The sequence below is a fragment of the Rattus norvegicus genome, chromosome 1, assembly GCF_036323735.1.
Source record: "Rattus norvegicus strain BN/NHsdMcwi chromosome 1, GRCr8, whole genome shotgun sequence".
Classification (NCBI taxonomy): Eukaryota; Metazoa; Chordata; class Mammalia; order Rodentia; family Muridae; genus Rattus; species Rattus norvegicus.
In genome coordinates, this window is record NC_086019.1 from 162,896,659 (window position 1) to 162,917,972 (window position 21,314).

Consider the following 21,314-nt stretch of genomic DNA (forward strand, 5'->3'; position numbering starts at 1 on the left):
ATAGGGCGGGGCAAAAGGGTCCGCCCCGGACTGTACCATGTTTTTGTGGGGGGTTGAGGCTCCCGGGGATAAAATATGCACAGAGCCCAGGAGGGCAACATGTCCTGAACTGTACGGGACAGAGTTTATAGAGTATGGAAAAGGGAGCTGGAGTCTCGGTGTCTGAAAGCACGCCTGGTTGTCCCAACGGTCGCCATGTCCTTCTCACAAGCCTCTCTCGCAGACATTAGTACGGTCCAGCAGCTGGAACGTGGGCAGGGAATTTGAGCACGTGCGGGACGATCAGGACCCTGTGGGTTCCCGTGTTCTTATTTGGCTGCGCTTTCCTCGGGCTACAGATGGGGGCCTGGCCTGGAGTCAAAAGTGTTGGGATTAGTTAGGTTACCGCTGGACTTAACTTACCCAAGTGCCGCAGCCTTTCCTCTTCTCAGGAAGAACATAAGAGTGATGGAGTCTATCAAGAAGAACCTAGAGCGATGGAGTCTACTACCTGTAATCCTAGCTCTCCCTCTCCCTCTCCCGCTCCCGCTCCCGCTCCCCCGCCTCTGTGTGTGTGTGTGTGTGTGTGTGTGTGTGTGTGTGTGTGTGTGTGTGTGTGTGTGTGTGTGTGTGTGTATGTATGTATGTGTACGTGTACATGAGCGCGCTGAGGCAGGAAGGTCAAGAGTTTGAAGCCCGGCCAGGCTACATAGTAACCCTGTCTCCAAACACCCGGGACAGAAACAATAAGGCAATACTACAGACATAGTGAGTGATGCACTTACTTCAAGTCCGGTTCAAGACCTCTCTTCCTCTCTTTTGCTCAACTTCAAGGTGATTTTTGGTTGTTTGGCTTGGTTTGGGGGTGGTGGTGGTTTTTGTTTTGTTTTGTTTTTTCTTTCTTTCTTTTTTTTTTTTTTTTTTAGAGATGGGGTTTCTCCTTGTAGCCCTGGCTGTCCTGGCACTCACTGTGTAGACCAGGCTGGCCTTGAACTCACAGAGATGTACCTGTGTCTGACTTTAGTGCTGGGTTAAAGGCATGTGCCACCATGAGCAGTTTGCAGCTTCAGTTTTCTTTCACATCAGTGAAAATAGGAACACGCATGACTGTTTTGTGAGAGGCTTTGAGAACTAAGGAGCTGAGGTATGGAAGGCACTTCACTCACTACAGGCACTTAAGATTAGGAATCATTTCCGTTGACCACAGAGGAGCAGGAGTTTCGCAGAACGGGAAAGGGAGCACAAGCCAAAGGCCAGCACCAAGTCTGAACAGTCAGCGTATCTGGAGTTGGGCCAGGACCATAGAGACTGTGATCTAGGCAACGGTAGATGGAGGCTGTGTGACACGGGCTAGAGCATGGTCTTAGAAGATTCTCCAGTGTCTCTCTTCAGACATTCGGGTGGGAATGGGTTCCAGGAGAACCTTAAAGGAAATGACAGGGGTAAGTTGAGTTCTAGGATCACTCTAGACAGAGTATGAGAAATAGACATGAGGGCAGGTTGCAGTGAGGAGCTGGGTGAGCAGAGGAGCCACAAGCAAAGGCAGTGGTTAAAGGTATGCCCTGCAGAAAAAAGCATAGAGCGCTGGGGTGTGGCACACCCTTGAGTTGCATACAGTAAGGTCTGGGGCAATAGGGCCTTGGGGGAGAGTGGAAAAGAAAGGGGGTGAGTTCTAATGAAAGAGGGAAGAAGGATATTCGCAGTCCCAGGGCATGTGACAAATGCCGTTAGTGAAACCTAGAAATGTTTGCATGGTGGGTGGTGGGCACAAATCTCACTGAGAAAATGCTACCAAGCCCATTGAAAACTGAGCCAACCATATAAATAGAAGGAAAAATATCTTAGGGTGGAGGGACCATTGTGATGATGCTCTGTGGTAGACCTGGGTCCTTCGGTGGAACTAAGGTAAGGCTAGTGGTATGCCATGCTCATGGGAGACTCCAGATGGATGTATGCTATGCAACAACTGTGCGGAGAGAGCAGGTATATATACAGGGTCAGAGTAGAGTTCAGGCATGTGGGTGCTATGGTGCCAGGGGATTATGGGAGGCAAGCCTCACTCCTGCTGGTTGTTTAGCATGAATAAGGAAACTCTTGGTTCAGAATTTAGCAAGACACACACACACACACACACACACACACACACACACACACACAGAGTCTCGTGTTGGCATGGAAGACCTCAGGTCACTGTATGACACATTCCTGATCTAGGAGCATCTTCCGTGGAGGAGGTCCTGTGATCCATGATCCATTCACTTACCTCTACTACTGTCAGATGGGCAGAGATTAATCTGTAAGGTTATAAGCCCGGGGTGCAGTCTCTCCTGTATCAGTGACTTGTCTAGTGTCCTTGGGTAAGTCGATAGTAGTTCATCACAAAGTGGAGATGAGAAGTCAGTCATACCTGTTATGATCTGAGCATGTGGTCGGTGAGGAGGATGTCTCCTACAGGAGTTCAAGGTCATTTTTGACTATGTAATGAGTTGGAAGGTAGCCTGAGTTAGATGAAATCCTGTCTCAAAAAAGAAACAGGAGGAAGGAGGGAAGAAGGAAAAGAGGGAGACAGAAAGAAAGAGGTGACAGTTCCTATCTTGACTACTTATGGGTCAGCTAAAATAATATGGAAAGGGTGTTACCATTATATAACGAGAGTAAGATACCATTATCTGAATGATAAATGGCAAGGCTTAGGGTAAACAAGGCCCATTGGAAACATTGAGATCCCAAGTTCATGGACTTCAGCATTTTCCTGTGCACCTTCTCTGGGCCAGGTACTGATTGGGACACACAGAACCAGAAGTAGTCCCTGCCTTTGTGGAGACTCAACCAAGAGACGAGACCAATGGTCAAAGGATGGCCAGGCAGGGAAACATAAGGTCAGGTCAAGGCCAGCCCTCCTCTCCTGACTGCCATTGCTTGCCTCTGCTGAGCTTGGAATTTACTCAAACCCCGGAGCCCTTGGTCTGTACCCATTGTGGGTCTAACTCAGCCAAGAGGCTCAGTGGACAGTAGATTGGCCAATAGACAAGTCATTTGTCAGGGAACGATAAATAAGAAAGTCAAGATGAGGCAATATTGCTGCTGGATATGAGATGAATCGGGTCCTGTGAATCAGAGAGGAAGGGCATATATTCAGAGGTTCCAGCATGGGAGTGGAACCCCGGTATGGCTGGAAAGGGGATGTAGATGGTAAGTTAAGGGGAAGGGAGGAGGTGGAGTTGGAAAGTTGACAACAGGATCCAAATCTGGGGAACCTTCTGGTTCAGCACAGGAATCTGGCTTCATCCTGTGCCAGTGGAAGGTTGGGAAATGGGACCATAGGGGTTGGGGATTTAGCTCAGTGGTAGAGCATGTCCTTCTCACAAGCGCAAGGCCCTGGGTTCGGTCCCCAGCTCTGGAAAAAAAAAAAAAAAGAATGGATCTGGGAAATGGGGCCATAAAACCTAGTCCCTAATGCCAGGCATGATGGTACAAACTTTTAATTCCAGCACTCAGTAGGTAGAGGCAGGTGGATCTCTGAATTTGAAGCTAGGCTGGTCTACAGAGAGTTACAGGACAGCCAGAGCTACACAAAGAAACCCTGTCTTGGGGGCTGGGGATTTAGCTCAGTGGTAGAGCGCTTACCTAGGAAGCGCAAGGCCCTGGGTTCAGTCCCCAGCTCCGGAAAAAAAGAACCAAAAAAAAAAAAAAAAAAAAAAAAAGAAAGAAAGAAAAGAAAAGAAACCCTGTCTTGAAAAAAAAAAATCTAGTCCCTAGTTTAGACCCTTCAATGTGGGAACCAAGGGCTTCAGAGGGCGTTCAAGAGCTCTCTTATCATCTGGCTTCTAGCTATGACCACAGCTTATGTCTTTTGGTTCAGATTGGATCTAGATGGAAAACCAGACGCACAGTTAGAACTTTAAAAAAAGTTGCGAGGCTGGAGAGATAACTCAGCAGTTAAGAGTATTAGGTGACCTTTTAAAGGACCTGAGTTAAATTCCCACCATCTACATGACAGCTCACAACTGATCAGAACTCCTGTCCCCGGGGGTCAGATCCACTCTTTTGGCTTCATTCCCAGCATGTACATGGTGTGCAGACATACATTCAGGCAAAACATCCACACACATAAAAATAAAATAAGAGAGAATGCTGACTTGGGACTTCTGCCCTGTAGGATGGTGGGTGTCGGGGCTCCTAATGGGTATTAACTTCTGGTTTTCTCTCCACATATCTAAGCACCCTTAGAATTTTATGATAGCCTGTCTGCTCTTCACAAGGACAAACTGGCCAGCTATAAGATGTGTACTAAGCCTGTGTCACCTCTCCTTCATTGCTGCACATCCCGGCTCATGAACACTTTGAACAACCAGATACCGTTCAAGACACACATCCAAGAAGGGCTTGACCAGGCTAAGCATTACTAAGTGTGCAGTCCTAATATTCCATACCAGTGCCAGGCTGCTATTAGGTTTTTGGTTTTGTTTTCCAAGACAGGATTTCTCTGTGTAACTGACCTGGCTGTCCCACTTGCTATGTAGACCAGGCTGGTCTCAAACTCCGAAAGATCCAACTGCCTCTGCCTCCCGAGTGCTGGGATTAAATGCCTGGCAGGTTGCTCTTAGAAACCGTGTGCATAGCCTTGTGTTTCTATGGATGTGTGTACAGACTGCATGGGCCTCCATCACATAGACTGGGGAATAAATGGGGGTTCACGGGCATAGAGGATGTCTGTCCTAGAGGCACAGGAAGAAAAAAAAAAAAAAACATACGCCAGGTTCCTATCCAACCTCAAACCCACTGCAAGAGTGACTGTCACGCCAATCTGCAACTGAGGTGCAGAGAGCTGAAGGGGAACATCCAGGATCACACAGTAAATGTACACAGGCAGAACCTCCCTAATGAGAAATCTGAAGTGCTTCTGGTTTTGCTTCTGATTCCGAGTATTTTAACTGATGGGTGCTCAGCCTGTAGGAAAGCTGACTTTACATCCCAACCTCTCTAGGCTGCAACCCACAGACTTTCCCACCTCTCCCATCCCCACCGACTGCAAGAGCCTGGAACACAGCACCACTTGGGTGACAGGGGGTTCTTCCATCATCCCCCCCACTTAGGCACCTCCCACCGCCCTGTGAGGATGCTCCTGTCTTGTCATGGATAAGACTAAGTAAATCTCAGGGAGCTGACGGGTATCAGGGATTGGGTAGGATTTAAACCAATTATGCTCATGGCTAGGGCCTTTGAGGTTCAACTGAGGGCAGGCTCACCTCACTTGCAGAGAGGAGGAGGGCAGAGGTTTGGGCAAGGGAAAGGCAGTCTGGCCTGGCTCACTGGCTTGGAACTCATCTTCTTCTTCCCTTGGCAGGAATTTGCCAGCTGGAGCTGCTATGTGGCAGGCAAGGCTGCACCCTCTCAGGCTTCCTCCCATTTCTAAGCCCTTCACTGTCCTTTTAGACATCCCTACATGCCACGTGGTCATGGGGGGCCAGAGAGGGTGCAGTCTTAATTCCCAGCCTATAGAAGGTGGACTTTGTCCCCAGAGCACTGGGGAACCTGGGAGGATTTTAGCGAGGGGAGGCGTGCTCATTCTGTGTTCTGAAGGATCACAAACAAGAGCACCTTCACCCACCACCTTCATGGCCCTGTTCCTGATCACCTCTGCCTTAAATTAGATTCCCTACAGGGAACGGCCCTCGCAAATTGGGTAATTTGAGGAAAGTTTAATACAAAGACCGTTTTCAAAGCTGTGGGCATGAATATGGGAGACTTTCTCCAAAACTATTGACATTTAAGGTCCATGGACAGAAGAGGCAAAGGGAGAAGGCTCTACAGAGAGGGAGTGAGGGGAAACGGCTGCCCAATAGGAGCTGTGAGCAAAGAACCCATGGTAACCTGGCAGGGTTACTCTGCCCTTCCCTCCTTCCCCCAGGCTAACGGCAGGATTTCTGGCCATCCAGGCGGTGATGCAAGCCCCTTGGTGTCGGCTATGCTGGACACCCAAGAGTGCAGAATAGTTAAAGGTGGAGACTCTGGGCTGAGAGTGAATGGAGGTATGCAGCACATGGCCCTAGGAAGACCCTACCCCTCCCTGTGCCCAATCAGATCCCTTGCTTCTGCCCTTCATGGGCCTGTAACAGCCAGTGCCGACATACTTGTCTTCCCCCTTGGAGAGCCTGCTGTGAGTCAGAAGGAGGGTCACAGACCTCTCCGGGTCCAGTGTCTAACTCTGGGACTGGTCTGTGCACACAAGGGACTTGGGTGATGAGTGGAAGGAATGGAGGGACAGAGGAGTGAATGATGGTGACACAGTGAGAACAAAATGAAGGAGATGCAGGGCCAAGACTGGAATTTTGAGAAACGCCAAGGCTTGGGATCATCAAGACTCAATGTCACGGATAGAGGGTAGAGGAAGGGAAAAGACTGAGAGACGGAGACGCTGGCCTTCAACCCAGAGCCAAGAGCACACCTGCAGTGAGGCCATCCCTTCGGGGGCTCAGAAGTTTGATGAACAACAGAGCTAATCCCCTTGGGAACTGGCTATCAGAGTAGCCCCAGGCCCCTTTTAGAATGTTCTGTTGCAATACGTACAGAGAGCCCCCTTGCATCATCCTGTCTGCAACATTCTTACTCAACTCACCCAAGGCCTTTTCCCCACAGGGATGGGGGTAGAAGGCTTACACATATTACTGAGAATTCACAACACATCCAGGTTTCATGTGCCCTTCTAGCTGGCTCACCGTCTCTGAGACCCCCAGTCACGTGCTCTTCCAGAGCATAGATCCTAGAGACGCTTGCTTCTGCTGATTCCCAGCTCTTCTTTATTGTTGCTTATCTGTACTCAGGCTGCCCTTGACTCCCAGTAATCCTCCTGCCTCATTCTCCCATGAGATCCCAGGCATCAGCCACTACATCAGACTTGGTGTCTTTGAGAAGGGTTTCACAAAGTAGCTCGGGCAGCTCTCTGATATTCCTGCTTCAGCCTCTCGAATGCCGGGATGCCCCTCTGTGCCTGGCTACTCCAGCACTTTACAACTCACACCCTGTATTCAAGTGCAGCTTTATTCAGAAGCCCAAGAGGTGACATGTGTGCCAGGGATGGTCTAGCTTAGCAAGGGTGACCCCAAGGTTCCGTTTGGTCAACCCCATACATGTTTAACCCTCTTGCCCGAGTCTTCAAGGGGTGTGGGAAGCACCATTTGAAAACTTCTATGGTGTGGACATCAAGTGCTGCACCAGGGACATGCTGAAGGCAGTTGGTGAGACCTGTGGGTCACACAAGATAGAATACATTAGTTCTAATGCACTAGACTCCTCTTAGACCCAAAGTACCAGGTAGGTTTTCAGTACAGGGCCATCAGATTATTCTTTATGGTAGTTCTGAGTATTGCCTAATCAAAGCATTTCTAATGTACACACACACAGACCTTCACTGGAGTCCCAAACGACAACAAAGGCCCTGACCTTGCCATTTGTTCATGTTGCCTTTCATGCCTTGGTTTTCCTACGCTCCATTCACTGAAAGTACAGTGGCCCCTGCTCCTTGAGCTGTAATAGGGAGTGATGTTATAAACAGTGCCTAGCACAGGGCCTGGGGCACAGTTCTTCACTGCCATCCATAGAAGAACCATAGCTAAAAACTGAGTGAGCAGTACAGGGCTTCCTGCCTGCAGATGCAGCAATGTGTTCAAAAGGGTTTTACTCAAATACCACAGGAGTAGAAATGGGGAAATGTCCAGAGAAGCCAGGACAACTGGAGGAGACCAGAAATGACAGAAATGCTACCCTCAGCCCAGGAGAGGACCACTGCTCAGCAGGAGAGGACTGCAACTCAGTAGGAGGACCGTGACACAGTAGGAGAGGACGGCCACTCACAAAGAACACTGTGAGGGGGACCTGGAGGGAGCAGATGCCACAACAGCAGCTTTCTTAGGAGGTTTGCAAAAGGCTGAGACTTTTTTCCCAAACAGAGCCTCCTCTAGTAAGTCCTGGGCCACCCAGTCAGACAGAGATGGGTAAGATTCACCCTGCTTGCAACTTAGGGAAGCACCTCTGAATGCAGATGACATAAACAGGTAGAGGAAGTTAGAAATGCCAGTAAAAGGTAGCGAGGGGGGCATTGGGCAACTGATATTTCGTGGAGGAAAGACGAATTGAGTCAATCTCTGTGTGCCCATAATTACTACTGCACTGCACTCTGAGTCGCAGCCTTTAGGGTACGTTACAAACACCCTTAAATTGGACTGGGGAGATGCCTCTCAGCTGATAGAGTACTTGCCATGCTAGCACGAGGACCTGATGCCCACATAAAAAGCTAAGAATGGTGGTGCATGCTTGTAACCCAAGCACCATGGAGGCAGAGGCAGGAGCTGTCTGGCCAGCTGGCTTAGTCAAATCAGTGAGCTCCAGGACATCTAACCACATGGCTGAGCTGTCAAGTAACAAATGCACATGCACATACAATACACACACAAACACACACATAACACACACACAATACACACACACAATACATACATGCACATGCACACAACACACAATACACACACACATGCACACACACACACACACACACACACACACACACACACACACACCACACATCATCAGATGCCTGGGTCCACTCTGAGAGTTTCTGATTATGCAGGTCTGGATTGAGAACCCATAATTTGTATTTCTACCAAGTCCCCAGGAATTGCTGATGGTGGGTTGCAGTTTATCCTGTGAGAACAGCACCCTCCCGCAACTGCACTGGTGAGAGACCATAGTGGAGTGTGGGTTTGCTCTGTGTTACATTGCTCAAGCGGTCCTGGTTATAGACCTTGTGTTTAGCATGCCCTGAGATCCATCCCCAGCACTACAAAGTTCTACTGGTCTGCCATGAATCTTGCCTCCAGAACTCTGTGGTCTTGCAGGGGGCGGAGCCGGTATTCATCTGCAGAAGCACTGAGAGCCTGGAGGTGGTGACCCATCAGAGGAAGTATGACAGGTAAGATTCCTGGGCCCAACACAAGATCTGACAGAAGATGGACAGCACAGACACTTGCGTTATCTAAGGATGAAGGATGAATCATATCTCATTGTCCCCTCCCACTTCAGCAGCCATGTACACTCAGTGGACATGGACCACACAGTTTTAAATCTTAGAACAGCGGATGCTGTTCGTTCATCCACTGATGAATCAATGGTGGCTCATTCTATCACTACCCTGTTCTTTGCCAAGTTCTGTGTGAACTGGGGAAGAACCAGACTCCATCTCTGCCCTCCTGGAGCTTCTACAGTTCAAGGTCAAATAGGTGTGTGGTCTGCACTGTCTGCGCTGGAGTGTTCTGTGAAGAGTCCTTTGGGGAAGATGCTAACAAATGATAAAAATTTAGATCTAGCCTTGTGCTGAGCACTAATGTGCATCATGTTCTGTGACCAACGTGACAGCTTTGAACATGAGTTCATGACAACCTTAAAGCAGAGCTGAGACACTGAGACTCAGAAAGGAGGTGACAAGGTAGAGGAGGAGCCGGGTCTTAAACCCTGGTTAGCCCAAAGCTAAGGCAGTGCTTGGAACTACATGGGCAGAGGTGAAGAGACTAAAGAAAGGGGTGGAGGGAAGGATTTGGGGATTTTTACAACAGTTATTAGGCAATCCCCAGAATTAAGTCTGCCACTTCAGCTGTCATCTCTTGTGTACCTGATATTGAGAAATAGATTCAGACCCAAGATAAACTCAGGGGAATTTGAACTCAGTTAGCTAGCCCAGTTTGTTCTCTGATAGGTTAACCTCACCCCACTTGGGACCAGAGGTTTCTTGTCCACAGTAGTTGACACACTGTAGCCCTCCCCTTTCCTCTTGCCTGGCCTCAAACTCACTATTATACAACGAGCAGTTGTGGAAGAAATGACCTGGCTACTTCCGAGGCCCTCCACTAAGACGTTTAGTCTTAAGTATCAAGTACACTGCCATGTGGCTGTTTTCCCTAGCCACTTGCTTTTATTTTACTGTGTAGGGGCTGTGATGATTATTTTTCCTTCTTTCTTTTTCTTTTAAAAAGAGAAATGGTTTATTTTGGCGACCACTTCAGGTTACAGTTCATCATCAGCAAGAAGTCAAGGTGGGAACTCAAAGCAGCGAGTCGAGTATGCATCGAGAACAGAGATAACAATGTAGACACCCTTGGCTCACTTTTAGCTCTCTAAAGTAGCCCAGGAAACAACTCTAGGTTATTGTGCTGTCACTGTTGTACTTTCTGGAACTAGACTAGAGGGAGTTTTGAGGAGGAATGCACGGTAAGTTTTATTACCCAGCCGTATGTACCTCAGAATGATGCATTTTTTTTTTTTTTTTTTGGTTCTTTTTTTCGGAGCTGGGGACCGAACCCAGGGCCTCGCGCTTCCTAGGTAAGCGCTCTACCACTGAGCTAAATCCCCAGCCCCAGAATGATGCATTTTTAAGCGAAGGTGTAGCAGAGAGAAAATATGAGTCTTCGTTTGAATATGGCTCTCAGCATAAGCAGATAAGCCCTTCACTGACAATTACATTAGTAGGTAACTTCCATGTCTAAACACCAGCATTAATTTCAGTTTGGAGTGTTAACACTGGAACAGAGACAGGAGCATGAGTACTGAGAAAACATTCATCACTGGAGGTAGAAAGATAAAACATATCTTTAATACTCTAGATCGTATTTGCTTGTGCCATAAATTATTAGTTTCTCAGTGTAACAAGTAACGAAAATGTCATTAGATACCAATGACTATACACCCTACATGACTACACAGTATTGCCTCAGGATGGCTTCTCTTTTTTTGGCACTAAAGATCTGTTAACGTGAGCTCAAATCTTAATGTGATTTCTGATTTAATTCTGTTGGAAAGCAATAGCTCTTTTTCAGCCCTCACACTGATGGTCTGTGTGTCTTTACTCCTTGTTTTCCTTGATGAGTACTATCTTCTCAACCTGTCTTCCATTTCAGTCAACCCTGCCTTTTATCTTAATGCCTTTCTTCTGCTTCGCTTCCCTACAATTTGCTCTTTCCTCAACTTATTGATGCTAAGCCTTTCTTGGTTTTGTTGTTGCTGCTGCTGTTGTTGTTGTTCTTGCTGTTATTTTGTTTGTTTGTTTGTTGTGGTGATGGTGTGAGAGAGTGTGTGTGTGTGTGTGTGTGGTGTTGTTTTTGTTTTGTTTTTTGTTTTTGTTTTTGTTTTTTTGAGACAGTCTCACTATATAGCCCTGGCTATCCTAGAATTTGCTCTGTAGACCAGGCTGACCTCAAACTGACAGAGCTCCATCTGCCTCTGCCTTCTAAGTGCTGGGGTTAATGTAAGCATTTAATCCGCTCTAAAAACTGCTCTAGCTGCGCCCCATAAAGCTTGATAGGTTGTGTTTACACTTTCACTCAGCTAAAAGTATCTACCTTTTCCTGTGGAATTTCTCCCTCGAGTTTGTTTACTCGGAACTGTCTTGTTTCCAAGCATTTGGGGGAGGGAATTCAGCTTCACCTCTAGTAGCTTCATCCCATTTTTGTTATGAGTCACAATTTGTATGGCTTCAATTTGATTGACTGATTGATTAACTGATTGATTGTTAAGAGAACTCCACCTGTCAAACTCCAGTTGCTGGCCTCACCCTCAGCTTCTCATGCTCTTGCGTGATTTCCCTGTGTAAAGTTTAAGAGCCTTTTATCCTCCTTCACACCTTCTTTTGGATTACTTTAGTGTTGTGTTTACCTCTTTTAAACGTTTAAAGCTAGCCTGGTGCTACAGCTCCTCAGGAGGCTAAGTCTGAAATATCACAAGTTCAAAGCCTGTGTGAGTTACAGAGAGAGTTTAGGAACAGCTTGGGTAACTCAGTGTGACCCTGTCTCAAGAAAAAAAGAGAAAAAAGAAAAGAAGAGAAAGAAAGAAAGAAAGAAAGAAAGAAAGAAAGAAAGAAAGAAAGGAAGGAAGGAAGGAAGGAAGAAAGAAAGAGGAAAAGAAAAAGAAAAAATAAAAGAGGAATGGGAATATCACTCTGGCGAGAGCTTGCCTCATTTGCATAATGTTCAGGTTTAATTCCCAGCATTGACAATAGAGTTAGTAATCTGAGGTTTACACCACACACCTCAAGCTTATTAGTCTACCTTTGAGTAATATTGTAGGGAAATATTTCCCATTTCCTCCTTCCTCTCCTTTGTACTATGTTCTTACACGTATTCCTCTGCAGACATTAACATCACCACAGTATGTCATTATTGCCTTTAGTAGTTGCCTCTTTTTTTAATGCTAGGAATTGGACCCAATGCTTCACATATCCTTAGTCAGGGCTGAACTACCGAGCTACATCCAGAGTCCCAGTTGTCTCGTAAGGTGATTTAAAATGAAGCGAGTTCTTTATTTGCCTTTCTGCTGCTGCTGTAACAGAACATCTGGAACTGGATAATGTATTACAAAAAGAGGGTTGTTTGGGGGTAATGATTCTGGATTCTGAGAAGTCCAAGATTAAGTGTCCACAGTGAGTGAGGGCTACATGCTGTCTGAACTCATGTCATAAACCAGTAGTGTACACAAAGTGTGTTCTAAAGACATAGTGAATCCCCCAGAACAAACATTCAGTCCATGAGGGCTCCACCTCCATGACCCAGACCCAATATTGAGAAATTGCAGTTCCAACTTGAATCTGGGTGGTGGAAGACACTTGAGCAATAACAATGGTCTTTTATGTTTACTTTTTGTTTTCTTTTGGAGTTGTGTAAGTCTAGATTTCCATTTGGGGATCAAGTATATTGGGTTTTTTTTTGTTTTTGTTTTTGTTTTTTTCGGAGCTGGGGACCGAACCCAGGGCCTTGCGCTTCCTAGGCAAGCGCTCTACCACTGAGCTAAATTCCCAACCCCGTTGTTGTTTTAAGACAGGGCATCTATATAACCCTGGCTGTCCTAGAACTCTGTATGTAAACCAGACTGGTCTCAAACTTAAGGAGATTACCTCTCTGCCCCTCTGCCCCTCTGCCCCTCTGCCCCTCTGCCCATCTGCCTCTCTGAATGCTGGGGATTAAAGCTTGTGTCACCATGCACGGCTCAAACCCTTCCTTAGCCATCCTTTTGCAGTGATCTTTTCACCGAGGTGGAATTGTGAGATCTTCAGCATTCAGAGTCCCTCAGTTGTACTCTGACTTGCAAACATGTGGTGGGAGCCTGATGTCAATATTGCCTTTGTTCTTTTGTGTATAACTTTCCCCTGTAGTTACCTTTAACCTTTAGTTTTTGTCTTGTTTTTGTCTTTGGCAGTTTGACCATATATCTAGGCATGAGTGTGTTTTGTATTTATCCTTTGGGACTTTTTCCTAGAATTCTTGGGTCTGTGATTTGTTGTCTTTCATTGAATTTGGAAAATTCTCAGCTATTATCTCTTTGAATGTGTTCTCTAGTCTCTTCTCTCCTGACCCTTCCCCTGTGTGTGTATTTGGACTGTTTTCTATTGTCCCACAGCTCTTAGTTGTGTCTTTTCTTTCCTCTTTTTCTCTTTGTCTTTGGATGTGACTATTCCTATAGTGAATGTTTACTTTCTTCCTCAGCTGTTTTCAATTTACTGGTGAATGCTTTTTCTTTTTTGCTTTTTAACATTTATTTATTTACTTATATGTGCATATACGGAAGCACCTGTGTGGAGACCAGGGGAATGCCTGCAACAGTTCTCTCTGTCTCATCACCACATGGGACCCAGGAATTAATTTGATAGCAAGCTCCTTCCCCAACTAAGCCATCTGGTCAACCTACTACTTCTTCAGCATATTATTTAGTTCTTGTATTTAATGTCATTATTTTTATAAATAGATTTCACATCTGTTAATTCCCCATCATCTCACACAGGACATCTATGGTTTCTAGTGGAACCATTCACTGTAACCAGAGTTACGTCTCTGCTTTCAGGCTCTGACCCCCTCCATTCCCACTCATTTGTGTGCTTTATTTCTTGACAGTGGAAGATTTTTTTCCTTCCTCTTCTTGACAGAATATCAAACATCACACACATGGAACAGGAGGCAAAACTGAGGTAAGTTGAATTTGTGACTGGAAATGGACAAGAGCATCACTGCCTTTCTCTCAGGACATGGGCTGGAGCCACCACTCAGCTCTGGGCTAAGTAGGGGATTATTACTGCCTCGTTGCAACCTTTTCCAGTGGTTGGCAGCTGTCCCTTTGTGCTGAGGATGACCTCTGGGGATGCATCGTGATCTCTCTCCAACCCCATTTTGTCATGATGGCGCTGAGCTATAACTCACACGTTTAAAAGTCACACAGCTCAGTGGATGTCACAGAGTCACACAATCATCACAGTCTATTTTTAGAACATTTCATCACAGGAAAGAAAATCCCAAGCCCCGCATTTTCCGGGAACTAAAGGGAAGGGAAAATCGCAAGAGAGTTTTTGTTTGGGGATTTTAACCTTCTGGCGATAGAGCCTCGTTGCTAGTGCAGTGGGTAAAGTGCCCTCACCACTCCAGATGCTTATGGTGGTAAAGGTGCACCGTTACATCCATTGAGCCAAGTGTGTGTGTGTGTGTGTGTGTGTGTGTGTGTGTGTGTGTGTGTGTGTGGTGGGGGGAGAGAGAGAGAGAGAGAACACACACATATCAACTATTCTCTCTTCCCCATCCTGCCCAGTTCTAAACCGGAAGTGCTATGCTTCCCACTCTGAGTATTTCTTTGGCAGTTGAACAGCATATTCTTTTGTGCCTCTTTCACACAGCAAGCTTCAAGGTCCACCAATTTGAATCATGAATGGCACTGCACTTCTTTTCAAGATCATGTTATTTGGTCTTAGGTGTACTGTATCTGTTTAGCTGTCCATCAGCTGATGGGCATACAGTTTTTGTCTAACTCTAGGTAGGCTACAATGAAAAACATCACTATGAACACTTGTGCATACATTTTTTTTTTTTTTGGTTCTTTTTTTCAGAGCTGGGGACCAAACCCAGGGCCTTGCGCTTCCTAGGCAAGCACTCTACCATTGAGCTAAATCCCTAACCCCTTGTGCATACATTTTTAAGTGAACACAGGCTCAGTTTTCTTGGTGTATATGCACCTTGTAGTAACTTCCAGCTGAATCAGTCCAGCCTAGAGGGAGACTTCTTAAGATTCAGGAAGAAGGCAACTCACAAGTCTCAGGAAGGCCCTAAAACTTTTCAGATTCACAAGGTCACTTCATCCCTAAATCCACATTAGTAAGAAACACTACTAGGGAAGAAGCTCACCAATCTGTCCAAATACCTGCACATTGCCCAGAGATCTAGGATTGAGCCTAGGGCTTCACATATGTTAGGCAAGCACTCTGCCACTGAATTGTATCCCAGCTAAAGCTAAAAACTCTTTAGTTTTAAATTTTGAAACAGGCTCTCACTAAGTTGGCCAACCTGCCCTTGAGTTCTCAGTCTTCCTGTTTCAACCTCCTGAGTAACTTAGATGGCAGGCCTGTGTCCCTAGACTAGCTGAGAGTTGGAGTGTTTTCATGTCTTGTTTTTTAACATAAAGATGTATCGATTTTTAATTTGTGTATATGAGTGTTTCCCTTGCATGTATACACTATATGCATGCCTGGAGCCCACAGAGACCAGAAGAAAGTGCCAGATCCCTTGGAATTGGAATTACAAATGGCTGCGAACCATCAGCTCAGTACTGGTCCTCTAGAAGAGCCCCCAGTACTCTTAAGGACTGAGCCTTCCCTACAAAGCCATGTTTTCACACCCCTGACAATACTTACCATCTGGCTTTCTGACTGGATACATGCATTTGGTAAGAGTGCTATCTAATTATAGTTTTGACTTGTATTTCCCTTGTGTATCACAGTGTTTTGTCCTGATTTTGTATGTGACTATTGGTCATTTGTTCATCTTCTTTGGAAAAAAAATTCTTTCCAAAGTCTTTGTTGGTTGGTTTTTTGTTTGTTATTTGTTTGTTTGAGTCAGGACCTCACTATGTAATTCTGGCTGGCCTGAGACTCACTGTGTAGACCAGGTTAGGGTGAGGCTCTCACTATGTAGACCAGGCTGGCCTCATCCTCACAGAGATTTGCTTGCCTCCTAGTTCTAGTATTGCACCATATCCTACCTAGACCATTTTTAATTAACTAATTTATTTCACTGAATATCCTTTAATTATTGGATTGTAAGAGCTTTTCATAATTTAATAACAGCTCTTTAGTACACGAGAGATCTATTTAAGGGAAGAATGGTTCATTTTCATCTCAGCCCACAATAAGCTTCCTCCACTGCTGCAGGTTTGATGTGAGGTAGACCATCAAGATGGAAAGAGCATGCTCTATAGGAACTTGCTTTGTTCTTGGTGTCTAGGGAGCAGTGAACACATCAAGAAAGGGCCAGGACCAAGATGCACCTTCCAAAAGCAGGCCTTCCTCAAACCAGGCCCTCCCCTCCACTCTTCTACTTATTAACAGCCCATTCAAGATTCACAGGGACTCAGTTGGTAGAGTGTTTGTCTAGCATGCACAGGGCCCTAAGTTTGATCCCCAGCACCACAAAGTCTGGGCATGTACCTAGAATCACCACACTCAAAGGAGGCTACATGAAACTCTGGCTCAAAAGAAAAAAAAAAAAAACAAGTAAACAAGCCAATCAGTGAATTAAATCATTGTGTCAAAAGTTCCATGTCAGTTGTTTTCTGGAATTGCCCTCTCAGAACCACTCACAGTTCTGCTTGGCCAGTTTCCTAAGCACCTCAACCCCATGAAGTTGTCAGTCAAATTAAACCATTGTTATCTCCCACTGAATGGCCCAGCAATGACTTTCAAGTAAAAGAGCTAATAGTTTTGATGCAGTCTTGCTCAGGGCTCACCCCGTTTGGAAGGTTTCCATAAATACATTGTTGTGGGCAGCATCCCCCCACAGTTCTGCCCTATTCAGTGTAAACTGCTGTAGGCTTGCTGATAGTCACCATACACACAGTGGGGACTCTATTAAATGGGTCAAGCTTGGGCAGGCCCAGCTTCATCTACTCGGTCTTGAAAGTGGGTCTTTCTTAAAGACTTTAGATGAAATTTAAGTCTATTTGAGCATTAAGACTCATCAATTGGACAGCGTTCACAACTGGAAGAGGCCCAGAAAGGTCCAGCGGGACAGCTCAACAGCAAGCTTTTATAGGCTGAACGAAAAAAGAAATAAAATTACCCAAAAATAAGATCAGCTACAGAAGGGCATTTGCCCTTTGGGAAGGAGGCTGGGCCACACAAAGTCCCCAGGTAGATGTTACTTGGCAGCTTCTGTTGCTTACATCAACTGGATTTTGTTGTTTTCATTACATGGGAACTCAGGACCTCGAAATCCTATCTGCCTACCCCCCCCCCCCCGGCGCCCAGTTAGTTATTTCACAAACTTTCTCTGTGTCCCTGGAACCTCTCCCATGGCAGCCACCTGCTGCCTTGGATCCACAGTTGGTCTTTGGTAGAAGAGAGTTCTCACTCCTCCATTGTGGTGGCCCCCCTGTGCTTAGGATCATCGAAGAAGAAGATCCAGATCACAGGATGGAGACAATCTCCTGGCCCTCCCCAGGCAGGCTTCCTGTGTCTACCACTCCTACAAGGGTCTCTTAGGACCACCAAGGAATCGTGTTTTGGGAGCTGCTTGGGCTCTTCTCCAGAGGAAGCATGCAGAGACAACCTTCTGTTGTCTTTCTAGGGGCTTCTAGCAGACTTTTTTTGCTTTGCAAGTGGTGGGCCAGAGAAAGGGGTAGACTTCCTGACTGCAAAACAGCATAAAGCCCCATGCATCCTTGTGCGTACTCTTACAGTTAGAATTCTGGAGAGGAGTTTGTAAATCCAAACCCCTTCTTTCCCCCTCTGGACACCAGAACTTTATGAGTAAGCGAAGATGTTTTTAGATCACTTCTTAGGAGTTTGCACAGAGGCAGTCTCCTGTTGTATACCCACAAAGAAAGACTCCCATGAAGGACACTTCGTGACATGTGGGAAGCCCCAGAGGACTTGTCACGTGTACTTCAAGTCCAAACTTTGCAGAGAGAGATTAATGTCCCTTCAAATTCAAGGCTAGCCTGAACTCCAGAGTGAATTAGAGCCAGGCTGAACTTAGTGAGATCCTGTCTCTAAAAAGCAGAAGCCTGAGGCTGCAGCTTGTCTAGCGTGGACTGAGTTCTAGTTTCCGTCCGTAGTGCTGGCGACAAAGAAAAGGAAAGGTGAACTGAGAGAGAAAAGAAAGAGGGGAGGAGAGAGAAGAAAAGGACTGTGTCCCTGTAGGACGGTCCCAACTACAGAACTGTGGGGGGGGGGGGCTGGGCTCAGGCACCCCATTGGCATGACCTCAGCCAACCCCCTCTCAGTCTTCTGAGCTGTGGGGTGTAGCTCCCCACAGTGGAGCACTCAGAACGAGAGAGATCCACAATTAGGCTGAGTGGTGCGAACCCAGCCTCACCATACCTTGTAGTGTGGTCCTAACCTGGGCAAGCAACCTCCCCTTTCTGTGTCTTGGTTATTTCTCCTTCCAGAGTGTTACCCAACTTCACAGAGATGGTGTGAGATTAAACAGGACCATTTAATACTCAAAAACAAAGCCTCAGCAAGTAACCATTAACAGTCCCCGCTTCAGCAGTCTCAGCGATCAAGGTAGCAAAAGCAGCGCCCCTCCCCCACAACACACACACAGGTGGACGGCCTCAGGCACTAACTGCTGGAGAGACCCTGCAGGTTTTGTTTTATTTGTTTTGGTGAGAGGATCTGGTAGGCTCAGGTAATGAAGTGACTCACTTAGGAAGAGGAAGATAGGTCTGTTTGCTTTGTGACCTCTGGCCCAGTCCCGGGCTGCTTCAGGACAATCCTGTCTCTATGGTGGAGGTGACAGCATTAGGTCTGGGGCTGTTTGAATCTGTGTCAAGGAGCAAGGGGGTGGGGGATGGGGAATAAAGGACAGCTTTGGAACAGTCACAGAGATGACTATTTAAAGGACAGCTCACATAAATTACCATCCACAGAATGTGGGCAAGCGGAGCCCCGGGGTTCCTGGAGCAAAGCTAGCCATTTGATCTGGTCTAGCAGGGACAAGGGTGTGTGAGGCACGTAGGGTGCTGTTAATTCATTTTTGACAATAGAGGGAGGGGAAGGAATTAAAGAAAGGTCACAGAACTCTTGTAGAGCTGGACCTAGTAACTGAGCTCCCAAGGCACTGTTCTTCCCAGACATCCAGAGAATATGATACCTGTTCTGCAGATCTCCCTAGCAACTGTGCATCTCTCAGGTGGGAGCTAGCTCAGTGGAGAGGCACAGGGATGGGAGCTCCATCACTCTGACACCAGTCAGAAAAACTCCAGGAAGAGGAAGAAAGGGGATCTTATGTTGCTACTTCCTGGTTCCACAATCCTGATAGGAAGGCAGAGGAGGTTTGTTGAATGACTAAATGACAAAATTTATCTTTTATATATTTTCAAGCTCATTGAATCTTAAATCTTTACAGCTTGTGATAACCTGTGAGTCTCCTCTGCATTCTAGGTTGGGCACCAGGCACATAGGAAATGATCAATAAATCTTTCTTTTTTTCCTTCTTTTTGTTTTTATTGTTGCTTATTTGTTTTTGTTTGTTTGAGACAAACTATGTAGCTCTGGCCGTCCTGGATGGAGCTCACTATGTAGATCAGGTTGGCCTTGAACTCAGAGACTTTTCGGTGGTGGCTCAGTGGTTAAGGGTACCCACTGCTCTTCCAGGGGACCTGAGTTTGAGTCCCACACACACACACAGCAGCTAACAACTGTCATTAGTTCCAGTTCAGAGGATTCTACGCCTTCTTCTGACCTGCTTGGACACAAGGCAAGCTTGTGGCGCACATGTGTATACACAAGCAGAACACTCAGACACATAAACTAAAATATTGAAGGGAAAGGGAGCAAAGGTGTTGGAGAGAATGGAAAGTTAGGGTCTAGGCTCTATGAGAAAGCAAAAGTCCTGGACGTAGCGTGATTGGTGTGCTTGAACAACAAGACTTAAGTTACCTGTGTTGCTGTAATTAAAAGATTAAAAAGTGGGCTGGAAAGATGGCTCAGTGGGTAGAGGAGCTTGCTGCTGAGCCCAACCCTGAAAATACATGGTGGAAAGAGAACTGAGGTGTTCTGATCTCCAAATGCAAACCTCCTTCAGCACTGCATGTTATAAATAACATATAAATTGGAAAAGGGGACTCTTACCAAGATAAATGCATTTCTAACTTGAAGAAACAAGATGGTGTCAGGATGAGGGCTGTCAGGGAAGTAGGGCAAAGGTGAAGCCTGCATGACGCTTGTTCACCTCAGGGAATAGAAGGAAACAGGGTTGGGCTATGACAATCAGTAGGACCTGCTGATACTGAGACATGCCCACCCCAACCCAGGTGAGCTCACCTGCCCTGTGCATCCAACTGGGTGCCCAGAACTGTGGCTGAAGCCCCTAGGAAAGGCATGAGAGGTGGTGCAACTGGACCAGGGAGGTAAAACCCTTTAAAACCTTTCCCACCAGCACGTCCTTTATGTGGCGTCCTTTGACTGTCACAAAGCCTGGGAGCTTCGTTAAGTCTTCGAGCCACAGGACAGATTCAGTTATACAACCTTGGTACATAACAAGAATAAAAATAGCCACCAGATCTCAGAGCTCTCGGTGTGCCAGGGGCCTGCCAAGTGCTCTCTGTGTGCTAGCTCCCCACCTTAGACCTCACCAGGACCTTTGAGGTCACTCCCATGACGGTCTTCATTGACAGGGGTAGGAACCTAAGTCCCGAGCTGGGTAAGTAACCGGTTCAACTATTGTAAGATGTGGAACTGAGGCTTGACTCTGTTGTTTTGAGACGGGATCACCTGTAGTTCAGGGGGCCCTGGGGATCTTCTGATCCTCCGGCTTCTGTCTCTCAAGCCCTGGGAGAAAAATGCATGAACCGCCATGCTAAGTGGTGGGTGTTGGAGATCCAACCTAAGGCTCCAGGCATGGCAGCCGAGCACTCTACCACACCCATAGCCTGAGGCTCGGATCTCTGCGCTCTGAAAGCTCTGAATGCTGGCCCTCGACCCGTTTCCCTCCTGGCATTCTGTGCACAAGAGGTTGGGATGTCCCAGAGAATCGGTTGACCCCCTTAAAGCCACTCAGCCAGGTGCCAAGAGAGTGGAAGCTGGAATCCAAGTCTCTGGCTTCTGAAGTAGGGAGGGGCCTTCCATCATGCAAGGCCCACCTGACAGGTCCCAGCTTTCACCACCCAGAACCCGTCTGTTGGTTGACTTTGTTTTGCTTTGTCTCAAGAGTGTTGGGATTTAAAGGCATGTGCCGCCACACCTGACTTGGGTTTCTGAGACAGAGTTTCTCTGTGTAAACCTGAGTGTCCTGGAACTTGTTTGGTAAACTAGGATG

At 46.6% G+C, this 21,314-nt stretch overlaps 1 long non-coding RNA gene across 10 annotated transcripts in view; it reads left to right on the forward strand.

Annotated features, from left to right (window-relative positions):
- The first annotated feature begins 12 nt into the window (after positions 1-12).
- The window catches only part of LOC120099888 (uncharacterized), a 62,040-nt gene continuing 40,738 nt past the window's right edge, over positions 13-21,314 (forward strand). For 4 of the 10 annotated variants that reach the window (XR_005499325.2, XR_010060688.1, XR_005499326.2 and 1 more), the window contains exon 1: positions 19-20,699. This is a non-coding gene — a long non-coding RNA (uncharacterized LOC120099888). Of the gene's footprint in view, positions 20,700-21,314 lie in introns of all 10 variants that reach the window. The other 6 variants (XR_010060684.1, XR_010060682.1, XR_010060689.1 and 3 more) reach the window with 4 other exon arrangements.